The sequence below is a fragment of the Myotis lucifugus genome, unplaced genomic scaffold (genome assembly GCF_000147115.1).
Source record: "Myotis lucifugus unplaced genomic scaffold, Myoluc2.0 scaffold_60, whole genome shotgun sequence".
NCBI classification, from domain to species: Eukaryota; Metazoa; Chordata; class Mammalia; order Chiroptera; family Vespertilionidae; genus Myotis; species Myotis lucifugus.
The window spans coordinates 1,492,970-1,511,991 of NW_005871108.1; the positions used below are offsets into that span (position 1 = coordinate 1,492,970).

General features: G+C 41.1%; 1 protein-coding gene across 9 annotated transcripts in view; it reads left to right on the plus strand.

Annotated features, from left to right (window-relative positions):
- Positions 1-19,022, plus strand: part of CSNK2A1 (casein kinase 2 alpha 1) — a 65,690-nt gene that overhangs the window by 7,099 nt on the left and 39,569 nt on the right. The window contains exon 1 of one of the 9 annotated variants that reach the window (XM_014456422.2): positions 17,760-17,823. The exons of 6 other annotated variants lie outside the window; for them this stretch is intronic. The gene's annotated coding sequence lies outside the window, so the exon portion shown is untranslated. Of the gene's footprint in view, positions 1-17,759; positions 17,824-19,022 lie in introns of those variants that run through there. 2 more of the 9 variants (XM_023754347.1, XM_023754345.1) reach the window with 2 other exon arrangements.

Sequence of the window (19,022 nt, forward strand, 5' to 3'; positions counted from 1 at the left end):
GGGCGGTGCCCCAACTCCCCTATCGGCCCTACTCTGTGCATGACAGGGGGGAGCTCCCCAACCCCCTGATCGACCCTGCTCTGTGTGTGACAGAGTACGGAGCCCCAACCCCCCTGATGGGCCCTGCTCTGTGAGTGACAGGGGGCAGCGCCCCAACCCCCTGATTGGCCCTGCTCTGTGCATGACGGGGTGGCGCTGCAACCTCCCCATCGACCCTGCCTTGAGTGTGACAGGGGGCGGTGCCCCAACCCCCCAATCGGCCCTACCTTGAGCGTGACTGAGGGTGGCATCGCAACCTCCCGATCCGCCCTGCTCTGTGCATAACGGGGGGCGGCGCCCCAACTCCCCAATCGGCCCTGCTCTGAGCCTGACCAGGGGCTGCACCTAGGGATTGGGCCAGCCCTCTGCCACCCGGGAGCAGGCCTAAGCCAGCAGGTCGTTATCTCCCGAGGGGTCCCAGACTGCGAGAGGGCACAGGCCGGGCTGGGGGACCCCCCCTCCCCAAGTGCACAAATTTTTGTGCACCGGGCCTCTAGTGTGTGTGTATATATATATATGCCTAAGTGACCGTTCTACCGGTAGCTATGACACGCACTGACCACCAGGGGGCAGATGCTCAACACACAGGTATGGAAATGTGGAACAGACTGATGAATCTGGGGCGGGGGGTGCGGAGAGATTAACCAAAGATCTTATATGCATCCTAGAGGACTGGTGCTCAGATTTGTGCACCAGTGGGGTCCCTCGGCCTGGCCTGCGGGGATCAGGCTGAATCCGTGCACCAGGCCTCTGACATCCCATGAGGGGTCCCAGATTGCGAGAGGGCGCAGGCCAGGCTGAGGGACCCCACCGGTGCCTCTAGTTTAGCATAATAAGTGCCCAAAAGATGTTGACTGTTACAACACTTATGATTATTATTTTGACAACTATATGACATTTGCATAAATTACAGTACAAGCTGTATAAGTTCAAAAATTGATAACTGATATGATTTGCATTGGATTAGGTAAGGACTTAGAATTTTGAGGTAATAATGCTTGTGATACTTGATTTAAAATGACAAACTGGATTTGATCCTTGGTCTAACACAATTCATTGGGTGAACTGGACCAAGTTCATTTCACAAGAATATTAGTGTGTTTATACACCTAAACTACTTTGAACTCTTAAGGTGGATAATTTCAAAAGTAGAGTATCATTTAATTGTTTCTTTCTTTTTTTAAAAAAATATATTTTATTGATTTTTTTACAGAGAGGAAGGGAGAGGGATAGAGAGTTAGAACTATCGATGAGAGAGAAACATCGATTCAGCTGCCTCCTGCACACTCCCCACTGGGGATGTGCCCGCAACCAAGGTACATGCCCTTGACCGGAATCGAACCTGGGACCCTTCAGTCCGCAGGCCGACGCTCTATCCACTGAGCCAAACCGGTTAGGGCTAATTGTTTCTTAATAGAAATCTAGGCCACCTAGCTTTTCAAATGAAGAAATTCCTCTAGGATTATTAAGAAACTGCTGTCATTGTAACAAAGCATATATTTACATTGGGTTATAGGCCATTGGCAGTTTTTCTTAAATATTTGGTGTGCTCCAGGGTAGATATCAGCAGACTTAGTTGTTGACCAAAAATTTTTTTTTCCATATTGTAGAAATTAAGAATTAAGTCTTTAAAAGTTTTAGGTAAATGAATTCACAGTGTCATGCTAGGAGTGGCATTTCACTGGTTTCTACAAATTCTGTGTCTTAGACATAAGAAACCTACTTAGCAACCGTTACTATGGTAGGCAAGCTTTTTTTACATTAGTGATAATAGTGTTTTCTTGCATTGAAAATAATCGTGTTATCTGATGTGAGTGTTTTAAGGTTCAGTACCAGGGTATACTTAGAATAATCTTTAAATACCTTTATATTGGCCACTGTTTTTCTTTTCACACTTTTTGATTTTGTGGATTTTTCTGACAGGTTTTTATTAGCTGAAACATTTTAATCTGTTTGAAAAAGTGAACACTAGAAATTTTTCTGAATTTATGACTGATATAGTAACAGGCATTTCTCAGTTTTAGTTATTTCATTAATGTTCTACAAAATTTAGGAAAGCAACCCTGTTAAAAATGAATGGGTAAATTATTTTCCTAAAGAAATGAACCATAGCATATTATAAAGTACAAAATAGTCATTTTGGGCTATTGAATTTATAACCAGTCAAAAGATGTTACTCATTCAACAGACCCTCGGTGCCTACTACATTTCAGATAGATGCTGTGCTAAGGATCTCTAGATTGTCTCTATCCTCAAGCCTACAACTGAGGACATTATGTAATGATGCATATATCATTCTACAATTTAGTAGCTTTCTGAGATGTTTTCTTATGAAAATTTCTGTTGGCTTTCCTCAGACTTGGGGAAAGTTCAATTGTATAGTTTCTGAAATAGCTACAGAAATTTGGAGGTGGGGAGTTCAGACTTTCTCATTCTTGAACATTGCTTGTCGGGGAGCAACAGGATTGTTGGAATGAGACAGACCAAGTCTGGGAACTGTTACTTTACATCTCTCAAGCCTAGATTTTTGTCATCTAAACAATTTAGATAACTACCTTGAACAACTTAATTATTAACCTGTAAAATGGGGGTTAGTAGTACTTGTGAGGGTTAATAACTAAAGAAGCAGATAAATTTATCTAAGGGTTACTGTGAGGATTAAAGGAGATAATTTATGAAATTCTGGGCACCTGACTAATATGAGTTCTTTCCCTTTTCTGTCAGTGAAATCAATGTGTTCAATGTCAGTGCTGCTGCTCTTTATTCTTTATTTTCATTTTCTGCTGCCAGTAGTTCTTATTTTTTAATGAGGCCTTTTGACCTGTACTTCCTGTTTCTGGTCTGGCCCGCTTAATGGGTGAGGTACTGAATTGTTGCTGTTGATAGGTGGGTTGGTATAGATGCCTCAGTGCAAATTGTGAGAATGGTTCTTTAGTCTTCATGAATATAGGATTCTCTTGCTTCTAGATAGAGAAGGGAATCCCATCTCAGACTTGGGGTACGTTCAAAGTTTGCTCGCCTTACAGACTTGTGAACCTGGATTAGAGGTCTTATTTGTCAGTGGTCCTTTAATTATAGTTTGGGAATTACTTATGCATTGTATGTTAGGGATATGTTTGAAGAATTGTATCCTGCGTTGACATCTTCTGTATGCCCTGTTCTCTTAGGTAATGCACTAATTTGCTTTCTTATTTACTTTGTATTCTTAAATAATACACTCCTTAGATAGAGAAGGAACCTGTCTTTATCAGTAGTTTAAAGTAGTTAACATGTTCTGTGTATTTATGACTATATAACATGAAAACAAATAGCCATCTGCCTTGGAATTTTTCTTCCTGAGCAGAGGGGTTCAGATCTGGCCTCAGCCACTTAGTAGTCCTATGACTTGGCAGGTTTAACCTCTGGACATGTTTATTTCTAAAATGGGAGTGTGCATCTCATACCAGGCCAGGCTACTAGAGGCATTTAAATGATAGCAGTAATTATTACATATGTAAATGCTGGATTATATTTAAGTTACTCTAGGTCTCAAATGAAATTTTCTTTTAGTTCCAGAGAGTTGTGGCCAGTGGAATAAAGTGTCAGTTGTGACTTTATTTTGTTTTTGTTGCCTGGTAAAAATATACACAGTGATATCTTTGCCCATCATCCTATATAATCCTATATAATAAAAGCCTAATATGCAAATTAACTGAAAGGCGGAACGACCAGGGGGCGGGGCCGGCAAGCAGGTGGTGCCAGGCCGGCCAAGGTGGGTGCCAGCAGGCAGAGGGAGGGGACAGTGATGGGGGGAGGCGGGGGCCGCCTCTTGCTGGCCGGCGCCATATCCCTATCAGCCCGCAGGTCGCCTCCCACATAGGGAGGCCAGACTGTGGCTTAGGCCTGCTCCCCGCAGCCATCAGTCGGATATCCCCCGAGAGCTCCTAGTCTGTGAGAGGGCACAGGCCGGGCTGAAGAACACCCCCCCTCCACCCACACGAAATTCATGCACGGGTACGGTTCCTAGGCCTGGCTTGCAATCAGGGCCATCTTCCCCAGCAGCTGGCCCCGCCCCCTACCACTACCCACCCCGGAACCACTCACCATCGGGCAATCGGAGCCTGCTGGCCTGGAGGAGGGATCGAGAGGTTGGCCGTTCCCACTGGCTTGCTGGCCCCGCCCCCCCGCCACAGGTCGCCCTCTGTGTGCGGGGGCGGGGGCCTTGGCCTGGCACCACCGGAGTCCGCCGCTACCCACCCCGGTTCCCCAGTTGCCATTGGGCAATCGAAGCCTGCCATCCAGGGTAAGGGACCGAGAGGTTGGCCCGTAGACCCCAATCAGGGCCTGCAGGCTGGGGGCAGCTCCTGCATTAAGCATCTGTCCCCTGGTGGTCAGTGCATGTCATAGCAGCCGGTCCTTCCAACATTTGGTCAATTTGCATATTACCCTTTTATTTTATAGGATTATTGGAGACAATACTGGACTTCAGACTTTGGTCAAGTGTTTGAGTTAGAACTATATTAATTCATATCAAACTGCTTGGGTTTCCTTACAATACTTCCCTTCATTGGAAGACTTCCCACTGTTCCTATGTTATTTATGTTACATTGACTCTGATCCTTTTCTGGTTTAAAGGTGGAGAAATAAAATTCACAGAGGGCTCGAATGTTATTTGTTACTCCATACATGCTGGTTCGTTTTATAGAAATACTTGAGTGTTTTGCCTCTTAAAATAAGAATGTTGTAAATTTTGTAGATGGGAATAAAAACAGAATCCTCAGTGATATGTTAGGATTATAATGTCTTAAAAATCCTATAATTTTACACAAGCAGTAGCTTAATGAGTTACTAGGTCTTACTGTGAATGCTTATATTCTGAATTCAGCTCCTTTGCAGGACCGGGGGTTGGGGAGAGAGGGGGGACACAAACCTATACTCTGGCTTTGAACAGGTTGTTTCTCTGTGCACTTGGAGTCTTGAGATTTAAAGGTCAGAGTGGGTTGGGGAACTGTCAAGGAGCTAATTGTTAACCATTTTTACCTGTTTTCCCCTACTTAAAAAACAAAAACACCACTATTTATATTGCACTAGTTTGATGGATGAGAGAGAATGTTGTTGGCCATGATTACCACCTTAAGTTGAGACAAGAAAAGAGAACCATTATAAAGTGGAAGAAAAAGATAATTTCATTTAATGTTAACATTCATTTTTACCACTAACTTATTCTTTTGGCTTATTCTTCCAAGATAGAGATAAAAGGTTTAGTTTGTGTTTGTTGTTTTTGTGGGGTTTTTTTGTGCCAGTTACCTCCAAATATGTGATCTCCCAGAAGAGATGGTTGCTCATTAGTGTCATATCTGGACTCTACTTGAAATAAGGGGAGTTATGAAATAATTTTTTCAACCTGTGTGGGTTTTGACTAGCCTGTGATCGCTCTAGGTCAGTGGTTCTCAACCTTCCTAATGCCTCGACCCTTTAATACAGTTCCTCATGTTGTGGTGACCCCAATTTCATTGTTACAAATTGAACATAATTAAAGCATAGTGATTAATCACAAAAACAATATGTAATTATATATGTGTTTTCCGATGGTCTTAGGTGACCCCTGTGAAAGGGTCATTCAACCCCCAAAGGGGTCGCGACCCACAGGTTGAGAACCGCTGCTCTAGGTGATTTAAACCAGAAATTTTGAGCCACTGTACTATATCAGGAAGAATAACAGATGTTTGGAGATACTGGTCCCCTCAGTCCCCTGGCCATTTGTGCGAGATACAGGGCATCTAAGTCAATGATCTTAGGTCTGAAAGTCTTGATCATTTATCCTAGTGTTCCACACAAATATTATGTTCTCTTTGTATTTTGACTTTTTAAAAGGCTGTAAGCACTAATTTAGAAAGTTCAGTAATGGTATCTTAATAGTTTTAAGATTTAAGAGGTCACCAATCTTAAAATAATCGTGACTTATAAGTTCAGAAAAAAACATTTTAAAGTATCTCTCTGGCTCTCAAGAAATTCCCTTTCCACATATAATTCAAGGGATATACTTAAAAATGTAAGCTCTGGCTGGGTAGCTCATTTAGTTAAAGCATCATCCGGATACCCAAAGGTTTCAGGTTCGATCCCTGGTCAGAGTACATACAAGAAGCAACCAATGAATGCATAAATAAGTGAAACAAATCAATGTTTCTCTTTTTCTCTCATCAATTTAAAAAATGTAAGACACTAAAATGATTTAAGTTTGGACACTTATAAAGAAAATCAAGTTCTTATTTTTTAAGCAGTAATGTAAAGCAAAAATAGTTTCCTTGTGTAAACCGATGTCCTCACCTGATTGATTCTGAATGCCACTGTATCTTTTCTGAGGCTGACATTTTGTTAATCATTCATCAAGCTTGGGGCTCATGCTGGAACATAAATTGAAGTCAAGGATACATTGTCATCTTCTCTGCCTTTAGGAAAGAATGGGGTATACTTAGTTTGAGAAATGTAATTGTTTAATATTTGTGTAAATTGTCAAGTTAACCTTTTTAAATTAACATTAAACAGTATTAAAGATGTACATTTCCTTTTGTCTAACTCAGTGATTCTTAAATCTTTTGTAGTTTACAGATTTCCTCTGAGCCTGTAATAAAAGCTCAAGTACCTGCACCTGCTTTTTGGTATATACTTTTTTTTTAATATATATATATTTTTATTGATTTTTACAGAGAGGAAGGGAGAGGGATAGAGAGTTAGAAACATCGATGAGAGAGAAACATCGATCAGCTGCCTCCTGCACACTCTCCACTGGGTATGTGCCCACAACCAAAGTACATGCCCTTTACCGGAGTAGAACCCGGGACCCTTGAGTCCGCAGACCGACGCTCTATCCACTGAGCCAAACTGGTTAGGGCAATACTTTTCTTTTTTTTAATCCTCACGCGAGGATATTTTTCCATTGATTTTTAGGGAGATTGGAAGAGAGGGAAAGACAGAAACATTGATGTGAGAGAAGCACATTGATTGGTAGCCCCCTGCACAAGCCCCAACCAAGGCCCAGGCTGGGGAGGAGCCTGCAACCAAGGCACAAACCCTTGACCGGAATCGAACCTGGGACCCTTTGGTTCACAGGCCTATGCTCTATCCATTGAGCCAAACTGGCTAAGGCTTAGTTTATACTTTTAAGGAGTTCATGGACCTCTGATCTTATTAATGAACTCCATTTTCAGTGTTATAATTTGTTTTGTCCAAATAATAGTTTCCCCTCTTAATTTTTTAAATATTTCAACGCTTGATTTATCACTTGTCACGGTGTTATTCTTTCAACAAGTGTTTCTGGATTATCTTCTACATGACAGTGGTAGAGACTCTTGGGGATACCGTTTTCTGTCCTTGGAGCTTTGTGTAGCTAGATGGATGTGTAAACAGTACAATGGCAGTGCTCAATGAAGAGGTAAGCAGAGTGCTGTTAGAATATGTACAGAGAAGAGGTCTTGACCATTAGAATTTTTCTGTAAATCCATGGTCAGTTCTGTATTTCTTAATTGACAAAAGGCATATTGTAAACTGATCCAAGATGTTTCTTTGAAGTTCTAATTGGACTAATAATGGAAACTAAATCAAGGAGCAAATAGTCTTAAATTGAGAACTTAAATGTGTTTGCCATTGCATGTGATAATGCTATATTTAGTATAGAGCAGGGATTGCTAACACAAATAACCACAGGAGTTGGGCCAGTAAGCTAAATTAACAGAGTTGTCCAGGTTTACCTGTGTCATCTCCAGTGGATGACATACCTTTAGAGCCCACTGCTGGTGGGTACACACAGCTCAGTACATCAGAGTGATTTTGTCAGTGCAGGAATGCAGAATTATTGTTACCAGATAATCCTACCTACCTTCTCTTTTTCTTTTGAGAAACTGAAGGATAAAATTTTTTTAGTGTCAGCAACTAAGTCACAATTAAAAATAATTTATTACAAAACATTATTAAGTATATTTTTTATTGGTTTCAGAGAGAAAGGGAGAGAGAGAGATAAAAACATCAACAGTGAGAGAATCATTGATCTGCTGCCTCCTGTGCATGCCCCACACTGGGGATTGAGCCTGCAGCCTGAGCATATGCTCTGACTGGGAATTGAACCATGACCTCCTGGTTCATAGGTCAACGCTCAGCCACTGAGTCACACAGGCCAGGCTATTACAAAACATTTTAGCACAAAATTTAACTTAATAACTGATCCAGGATAGGAAAATCCATAGGATTAGTGGTTGTTGGGAGTGTGAGGAATGACTGCTATGTGGTATTGGGTTATTTTGGGGGTGATGGAAATATTCTGGAATCAGATCGTGGTGGTAATTGCACATTGTGAATATACTAAAAACCACTAAATTGTGCACTTTAAAATGATGAATTTTATGTTATGTGGATTTTACCTCAGTTTTTAAAATTGGGATAAAACATACTGTGAGCCAAATAGGACATAAATATTTGCTGTAGAGCAGAATGAATAGACTGTGAATCTAGACATAATACTTTTAAATCATCTCTCTGTGACATTGTAGCGATTACTCCGATTTGCCTTTTGTGAAATGGGAAGAATATTACCTAGGTCTTGGACTTGTTAGGTTTAAAAGTGATCAATATAAATCCCAAGAAGCAGTGACTGACTCATCATAAGCATTCACATACCTTTATATTTAGAAGCCAGCCAATGTTTGCTGCCCTCGGTTCCAGCCTACTTTTTGTTAGCACAAAAAGACTTCTAGGACAACACGCCCTTTTAGTTATTGCTTACCCATCATCTGCAGAAATATGGTTGTCTCTTTTGTAACCTACCTCTGGACAGTGAATGTAACCTACCTCTGGACAGTAAAGGAGGAAGTAGGAGAGAGTAGTATTCCTTATATTTTGCAGTTTCTTCACTGTAATCAGATGGGTGAAAAGACAGATCCAAGGTCATATTAGTTGTTAGTGGTTCCAAGGTTAAAGCCTTTCAGGAACAGTACTGAATTGTTTCTGTAGCTCTATCAAGGATTGTTGGGCACTGTGTTCATCACATGGATAAATCACACAGCCTCATAAAAGGGTAAATGGAGCCATATGGCTCCAAAGAAGCATCTCATACATATGACTCTCTTCATATCTGTTTGGGAAGTGGTAGTATGACTTTCACCTCTGGTATTAGTTATGGATGTGAAAACATTTATATGTAAGACTGAAGAGCATCTTTAAAATCAGCTGTAAATCCAAGTATCCATTGTACAGCTAAACTTTTTTTAAATATATTTTTATTGATTTCAGAGAAGAAAGGAGAGGGGAGAGAGAGCAACATCAATGAGAGAGAATCATCGATCGCTTGCCTCCTGCACGCCCCCTACTGGGTATCAAACCTGGGACCCTTCAGTCCACAGGCCGATGCTCTATCCACTGAGCCAAACCAGCTAGGGCTAAACTGCTTTTCTTAATTTTGAACAGGAGAAGGTCTATATGCAAGCAAGGTTAATTTTTGCCAAAATATTGTTTACTACTGTCTTGATAATTCATTTCTTCAAACATTTATGAAACACCATGCTAGGCACTGTGATAAATACAGGTTGTATATCAAGAGAAATAAGTCAGGGTCCAGGTCTTGAGTTATCTGCTGAGAGAGAAATGTATAAATAAATTACATGTGATAATATAATAAATTGGTGGCCCGGTGCATGAAATTCGTGCAAGGGCGGGGGGGGGGGGGGTTCCTCAGCCCGGCCTACACCCTCTCCAATCTGGGACCCCTTGGAGGATGTCCGACTGCTGGTTTAGGCCCAATCCCTCTGGATATGTAGATATTTGGAAGTGCTTTAGCTTCTGAGGAAGTGCTTGATTCATTTTGGAGAGGTGTGTGCAAAGGCTTCATTGTGGATGTAAAACTGATTCTTGAAAAATGAATAGGAGTTCCCCCAGCAAGCAGTATTGGTGGAGTGCAGTGTAAAGGCATGGGGTGGGGCCGAAGAGTATGTTCAGTACTCATTTGCTTAACATTGACAAAGTTTGTTACCTTTTGGAAGTGTTAAGCTGTACAGTAAAAAGACATTAGGATAGAACAGGTTATAGTGATATCCAGTTACAGTACTGATTGAACTGGGTATGAGACCCTAGGGTTTTCATTTTTTATGTCAGTTTTGGTAAGTCTTTCCTCTAGGAATTTCAGATTTACTGGCATAAAGTTGTTCATGTTATCCTATGTTTAAATTTAATTTTTACAACTACTATACAGTAAAATTGATTTCTCTTTGTGTTTTCAATTCTATGAAATTTAACACAAACATAGATTCAAGTGACCACATCACAACCAGGACACAGAACCCTTGGTAGTCACACCGAGTCTCCCACCCCTATTTGTCAACATTATTGCCTCCTTCACTCAGCATATTGCTTTTGAGATTCATTGAAGTTGTATCAATGGTTAATTCCTTTTTATTGCTTAAATAGTATTCCATTGTATAGGTGGACCACAATTATCCATTTACTTAACATTCTTTGATTATGAATAAAGCTTCTATAAATTACCTGTATAGGCTTTTATGAACATAAGTTTTTATTTTTCTAGGGTAAGTAGCTATAAGTGGAATTGCTGGGTCATATGAAAAATATAATTTTAACTTTATAAGAAACTGCCAAACTGTTTTCTAAGGTGACTTACTATATCATGTTGCATTCCCACCAGGAGTGAATTATGTAATTTATATTACTATGAATCCTCCTCAACTTATTGTCAGCTTTTTTTTTTGTTTTTTAATTTTAGCCATTTTAATCGATCTGTAGTGTATCTTAATTTTTATTTTAATTAAACTTCCCTAATGACTAAAAATATTGTGCATCTTTTCATGCTTATATATTTTTGTTAAGCGTCTTAATATTTTTTGCTCATTGTTTGTTTTATTGGTACAGGTCCTTTTTTTATACAAGGTGTGAGGTTTAAGTTGAAGTTCATGATTTTGCAAATGGATGTCTAAGTTTTCCAAAACCATTTGTAAAAAAAAAACTATCCTTTTTCCATTGAACTGCCTTTGTACCTGTGTCAAAAATAAATTGGCTATTATTTGTGTGGATCTATTTCTATATTCTTCATTCTGTTCTTTTGGTCTGTTATCCCTTTGCCAATATCACACTATTTTAATAACTAGCTTTGTAATAATAGTCTTAAAATTAGTGTTATTCCTCCAGCTTTATTTTTATTTTTTAAAACTGTTTTGGTTACTCTAGTTCATTTGGATTTCTTTTTTAATCCAGTCTCTGACAGTCTTTGTCTTTTACCTGGATAATTTATTTCATTTATATTTAATATAATTAGCCATATTTCTGTTTAAATTTTCCCTGTGTGTCTTATGTCCTATAGTTCTTTATCTACCATTCTTTTGGATTCTTTTTATCACTTCATTCCCCCAAACCCTTTTCTAGTTTGGAAATATATGGTATTTTTGTTCTGTAAGTAAATACCATCATAGATATTATAAATTAGAGGCATAACATATCACAGACTAATATTAATAGTCAATGTTTATTTGAACATTTCGATAAATTTTTCTCTTTTATGCTCCTTATTTTCTCTTTCAATTCAAACTTTCTAAGTGGGATTATGTTCTTTACAGATATTTACTGGATATAGAATTTAATTTGGCAGGTTTCTTTCCTAAGCACACTACAGTATTAAACTGTTCTTGGCTTCATTGTTGCTTTTGGAAAAATCAACTACTATTCTCATATTGCTCCTTTGAATGTAATCTGTCTTTTCTGCTTGGTTTTCAGATTTCTCCTTGTCTCTGGTTTTTCTGCTTACTTGTAATTATATGTTTAGTTATGGATTTCTTTTTATTTATCTTGTTTGTAATTTGTTGGTTTCTGGAATGTGACTATCTGGTTGCTCCTGGGAAATTCTCAACTGTTACTTATTCGATTATTGCCTTTGTCCTGTCCAGTTTTCTCCATTTCTTCTAGTACCAATTAAAAGTATATCAAACCTTTCACTCTGATATTCCTCTCATTTTTTTCATAGTTTTGACTTATCTGCTACATTGTGGATAATGTCTAGCCTATTTTTTAAAGTATCCTGTTCCCTACAAATATTCTGAAATATCTTATTCCTATAAGCATAATTGTTTCATAGTTTGAGTCTGACAAGATCAAAGGTCTCCGTGGCCTTTTCTGTTTTCTCTTCTTTTTCTGTCAGTTTTTACTTTGGAGTTTTTCCTCCAATGCCTAGTTATCTTTTATTATAATTGGATGTTGTATTTGTTTCTTTTTTTTTTAATTCTCACCCGAGGATATTTTTTCATTGATTTCTTTTTTTTTTTTCTTTTTTAGAGAGAGTAGAAGGGAAGGAGAGAGACAGAGAAACATCAGTGTGAGAGGGACACATTAATTGATTGCCTTCCATACAAGCCCCGACCAGGGCCTGAGATGGAGCCTGCAACAGAGGTACAGCCCTTGACTGTAATCTAATCCAGGATGCTTCAGTCTGAGGGCCAGCGCTCTATCCACTGAGCCAAACTGGCTAGGGCTTGATGTTGTATTTGAAAAGTTATTTGTAAGAATCATTTGAGGCCCATACACCGCAAGGAACTTTTCTCCACAGAGAGCTTATTCATATCAGGTATCTAAGTATTACTGGTCCAGGGACCACCTTAAAACAAGCTTCAGATCTGATAGCCCCTCCATGGGGTCATAATTCTTCTCTGGATCTACTCACCCCATCCCCTTCACTCTCATCCTAAGGTAATAACCCTGAAATCTCAGCCTATAATGGAAAGGTTCTCCTATTAGACTCTTTACCTTGTGAGGGCGCTGGACTTTGGTTTCTGTCAGAACAAAATTCTAATTTTTAGGGATCAACAGACCCTTTGGGCTTGCTTGCTTGCTTCTCTGAGTTCTCATTTTCTCTTCTTTTACTTATATGTTTTACTTAAGAATGAGAGACAGAAAAAGGAAGAGGGACAAAGAAAGGGGAGGGGTATGTGTGTTTAGGAAGGTTGACCCAAATAACCTATCCCACCATTACTGAAAACAGGAATATTATCTGAAAAATTCTTGCTTTCTTACTTTGAAAACTGACAAGCTCTAATCACATTTCCAGGGATCATCTACACTCCCCTAGTTATTTGTCCTTTCGAAGCATTTTGCTCTGTGACCTCTGCAGTAAAAGTGATTTGTATATAAGGAGCGGAGAAAGGAAGAGAATGAGATTTGAATTGTAATAATTTTGAATTAATGATTCTATTTTCTTTTAGGCACACATAGTAACAGTCAAGTAGGGCACACCAGTATTCTCCAAATCAGATATAAAAGGGTTGCTGATCCGATGTGCTTCTTATAGGAGTTAACGAGGTGTTCCAGCCTTTGGAAATTTTAGGGTCAAAATTACAGGTCTTTAAAATTCTTAACTTGCTTGAAGTATTGTTCTTTACAATATCTTGTTTTAGTGTTCTTCACTTGAATATTTCCTGTGCATTCTTCAAAACTAAGCTTAGATGCTATTATTTCCCTGACAGCTTTTCCCAAAATATTGAGGTACTCCATAAATATTTATTGGATGAATGATAATGGGTTGCAGGGTGACTTAAATTCCTTTCAGTGCCTTCAGAGTACCCTGACTTAATTATTTCCAGTGCTGATCACTTGGGATTGTAATGGTTTTCCTTGTTCTGGGAGTTAGAGAAAGAATCCCTTTCTGGCAACAGGCACACATTTCCTGGTACATAGTAAATGCTTACTGATGAACATTCTGCTCTTGATTTAAAAGGAGGAGAGTATTGGAAATTAAGGGCAACTGTGGAATTTGAAACAAGTGTTCTAGATAATATTAACTAATGCTTTTTTGTGTTCATATGGCCTTCTAAGCAGTGCCACTTTTTCTTTTAATAGTAGTTTACATTAGAGTTCACTCTTGGTGTACATTGTATGGGATTGGACAGATGTATGATGGACATGTATCTACCATTGTAGTGTCATACACAATAGTTTCACTGCCCTACAAATCCTCTGTGTCCTACCTATTCATCCTTCCCTCCTCCCAACCCCTGACAACCTCTAATCTTTTTATTGTCTCCTTAGTTTTGTCTTTTCCAGAAAGTCATATAGTTGGAATCATACAGTTTGTAGCCTTTTCAGATTGGCTTTGTTCACTTAGTAATATGCACTTAAGTTCCACCATGTCAGCCAGGAAAAGAAAAGCAGTGCCACTTTTGAAAGGGAAAAAGGTAAGTTTATGTAACTCAATATTTGTCTGCTTCAACAACAAAGCACAAGCATATATATAGTTATGCTTTCCCTGAATTTGTTTCTCTCTTACCAGTATGTGCTGCCTGATTGCTAGGAAGAATTCATTCTCTGTAGCAATGCTTAAAAGGTGTTGTTTTCCTCATACAACTGCTTTTCCTCTCAACAGTCAGTCCTAAATCATGCTGACAGTGCAATAATAAGCACATTCCTCATTCTTTGCCATAGAAATCTTTGTCCTGTCTGGATGGTTATGAGATCTTGTTCATCCACTGTGGTTGATCTAGGAGTGGCAAGAAGCTTTGTGTTGCAGGGTTGTTGTTTTTTAGATAGAGACCCTAATAAATAGTAGGGTTACAAGAACTAATAAAATTGTATTACAGTTTGAAAATGAAGTTAACTTTTTAACTTTAAAGTTCCAGAATAATGTTTACAGCTCTAATACTAGAATATTAATGTATAAAAGTATATTAGAACAAATGACCAATCAGACTTGTGCATTTTTCTGATATTAGATAGACCATTTATTAGACCTCTAATTTTTTTTTATTGCCAGATTGAAAAAAAAATCATATGGAATAGAAAAGATTAAAGGGAAACACACTGGCTGAGAAGGGCAAGAGAAGTTTTTATTGAAATTAATTAGTTCTATTACATTCCATTTGTGTCAGTAAACTTCTGATTTTGGCAGTGTATGTTTTATTTAGCCTTATTGTTTAATGGAGTTTTTATTTCCTTGCATTTTATAAAGAATTAGAGGCCTGGTGCACGGATTCGTGCATGGGTTGGGTCTCTCAGTCTAGCCTGCGCCCTCTTGCAATCTGGGACCCCTTGGGGGATGTAGTAGTGCCAAAGCGGCAGGCGGCCAGTGAGGAGCCCCAGCCAGGCCGGGCGCAGCTCTGCTGCCACTCATCCCGGCCCTGCTGTGCCTGCCACCTCCGCTGCTCAGTAGTGCTACCGCGGTGGCGGGAGAGGCTCCTGCCACCACAGCTGCACTCGCCAGCCATGAACCCAGCTTCTGGCTGAGCGGGAGTGCACTGACCACCGGGGACAGCTCCTGCGTTGAGCGTCTGCCCCTTGGTGGTGAGTGCATGTAATAGCTACTGGTCATTCAGGCGTAACAGTCGCTTAGACTTATACACACACACACACACACACACACACACACACAGTAGAGGCCCAGTGCATGAATTCGTGCATGGGTGAGGTCCCTTGGCCTGGCCAGCGATTGGGGCCAATTGGGGCCCTCTCTCCCAGTCCTGATTGGGGCTGGCCAGGTAGCGGGGGGAGGGACTGCGGGAGGTTGGCTGTGGGAGTGCACTGACAACCAGGGGGCAGTTCCTGCATTGAGCATCTGCCCCCTGGTGGTCAGTGCGCGTCATAGCTACTGGCCCATTGTCCAGTTGTCTGGTTGTCCGGTCATAATGGTCACTTAGGCATATATATATATACTAGAGGCCCGGTGCACAAAAATTTGTGCACTCGGGAGGGGAGGGGGGTCCCCCAGCCCGGCCTGTGCCCTCTCGCAGTCTGGGACCCCTCGGGAGATAACGACCTGCTGGCTTAGGCCTGCTCCTGGGTGGCAGAGGGCAGGCCCAATCCCTAGGTGCAGCCCCTGGTGGGGCTCAGAGCAGGGCCGATTGGGGAGTTGGGGCGCCACCCCGTCATGCACAGAGCAGGGCGGATCGGGAGGTTGCGATGCCACCCTCAGTCACGCTCAGGGTAGGGCCGATTGGGGGGTTGGGGCACCGCGCCCTGTCACACTCAAGGCAGGGTCGATGGGGAGGTTGCGGCGCCACCCCCTGTCACGCACAAAGCAGGGCCGATCAGGGGGTTGGGGCGCTGCCCCCTGTCACTCACAGAGCAGGGCCGATAAGGGGGTTGGGGCGCCGTACCCTGTCACACACAGAGCAGGGTCGATCAGGGGGTTGGGGAGCTCCCCCCTGTCACATACAGAGCCGCAGAGCGATCAGGGGGTTTGGTAGCTGCCCCCTGTCACGCTGATCCCGGTGCCGGGAGGCATATTACCCTTTTACTATATAGAATAGAGGCCTGGTGCATGGGTGGGGGCCGGCTGGTTTGCCCTGAAGGGTGTCCTGGATCAGGGTGGGGGTCCCCACTGGGGTGCCTGGCCAGTCTGGCTGAGGGGCTGAGGGCCGTTTTCCGGCTGGCGGGTGACTAAAGCTCCCAACTGCTCCTTTTTTTCTTTTTTTTTTTTTTATTCTGGGCCAGCTTTAGCTCTGAGGCCTCGGCTGCTGAAAGCCGGTTTCTGGCCTTTGTTTTTCCTTCTGTATTTGATACAATGTTGCGGTCCGGCTGGCTGAACCTGGCTGACTGAAAGCCGGTTTCTGGGGTTTTGTTTAGCTTCTTATTTGCAACATAGTACATAGTTGCTTAGAGTTGCAGCTCAGAGGCCGGCAAGTCAGGCGGGGAACATTGGAGTCCGCAGTCACTGGAGCAAGCAAGCCTCATGTTCGCTTCCAGCTGCCTGGCTGCCGGCCGCCATCTTGGCTGACAGTTCATTTGCATAAGGATATGCTGATTAGCCAATGGGAAGGGTAGCGGTCGTACGCTAATTACCATGTTTCTCTTTTATTAGTGTAGATTAGAGGCCCAGTGCATGGGTGGGATTTGGCCAGCCCACCCCAATTGGGGGCTGATCAGGCCGGCTAAGGGGACGGGCTGTGGGCGTTTGGCTGGCCCTGCCCCTGGTCAAACTCCCGGTTGAGGGGACAATTTGCATATTAGCCTTTTATTATATAGGATAGATAGGTCAAGCAGAGCCATGTAATTGGTTATAGGTGTGGTCTGACTTCAGTAGGGAAAATGTTGTTGACAAGATAATATTTCATAGTTGATTATAATTGGCTTCTGTTAGGTTAAACATTGAACAAACAAAAGTTAGCCATGTCTTCAGAATTAATCTGGTGGCTTTTTAGATAGAAATAGTGGTATGTTAGATTTTCTTAAGGTATATGGTACATGTTTTATGAACAGTAAGTAGGAGAATTGACCTTCAGAGTATCCAGGACTTAGGCACTTCTCCAAACTTCCAAATAACTATTTAAAAAATTGCTAAAATAAAGTTTCTCCAGTATTCTCTTAATTATTGAGGTGGGGGCAAATTTTAATTGTGGCCCTGTTCTTTAGGAGAAGAAGCTATAATATTGGGAGGGAGAGAGAGCAAAGGGAGCAATTTCTCAAGAACCCTTGAGTTGGTCTTTTAGTTCCCCCTAGCTGTGCACCAGATGATCAGAAGTGTTTGGGGCACCCTGCCTTTTGGAGGCAACTGCTTTTTCTTTTTCCTTAAATATATTTTTATTGATTTCAGAGAGTAAGGGAGGGGGAGAGAGATAGAAACATCAGTGATAAGAGAGAATCATTGATTGGCTGCCTCCTGCCTGCCCCACACTGGGGATTAAGCCAGCAACCCGGAAATGTGCCCTGACTGGGAATTGAACCATGAATTCCTGGTTCATAGGTCGATGCTCAACCACTGAACAACACCAGCCTGTCGTCATTTTACTTTTTAAATAAATCAAGCCCAGCTGGCTACTGTAAAGTAACAAGGTAAATTAGACATGGATCTTGACTTCAGGGACCTACGGGTCTAATAGAGAAATTAAGATTTGTATAAAAGGTTTAGAATGTGATAAGTTCTATATAGGCATGAAAAGAATTGAACCTTGGGAGGTAAGCCAACTTGGATTTGATCCCATTTTTACGGGATATTCTATCAAGCTACTGAGCTTACTTACCAGTAGGTTGGGGAAAGAAATGCCTGTCTCATGGAATTGCTGGGGAGGGTTAGATAATTTAAAGCTGAGACGCTTTTTCAGCTCCAGTCTTGTAATATCTAAGTTCCAGTTCAGTATCCTTTTTAATGTTTCAAAACCATTTTCACCTTAAGTCCAAAACTTGACTTTGTGAGTTCACTTCCAAGGTGTTTTCTATTTTCATGAAGCATCAGCAGTCTATCTAGCCAGAAATCTAAACTCACCTCCCACTCCTTACCCCATTATCCAGTCCACCCAGAGGTGTTTTTTTGTTGTTGTTTATTTTAGAGATAGGGAGGGAGAGAGAGAAAGAGAAGCATCAATGTGAGAGAGAAACATTGATCTGTTGCCTCCCATACATGCCCCGAACCCACAACCTGGGTATGTGGCCTGATTGGAAATCAAACCCAGGACCCATTGGTGCACTAGACGATGCTCCAACCAACTGAGCCATACCAGCCAGGGCCAGAGATATTGTTTTTACACCATAAATTTTTGTTCCTCGTTAGTCCACATATCTCCATTGCTACCACCATTGGTCAGTCTTCCATTCTCTCACATAGGTGACTATTAGCAGCCTTTTTGTCTGTCCCTAAATCTAATCTCTGCCTGTCCCATACCTGGACAGAACAAACTTCAAAAATGTATATGAATCACCTTTCTGCCTAAAACTCTGATGAATTTCCATTATCCTTAGTCTGCAGATAAAGGCATATGTGTCTCACCCTGTTCTGCCTTGCTCGTTATTCTATTTCCAAGGCCTAACATAGTACTTTTTCATAGTAAATGCTCATATATTTAAGGGATGAACAAAGGAAGGGATGTATGGAAGAATCAAAGTAATAATTGAGAAATGTATGCTATCCTTGTATTTCCTTCATGTTAGGCTGCATGTAAATCTACATACATATCTACCGAGATATGAGCAAAATACTATTTCTGAATAAAATAATGTTTATCTTTGATGACTTCTCTTTCCTATCTTTTCACATC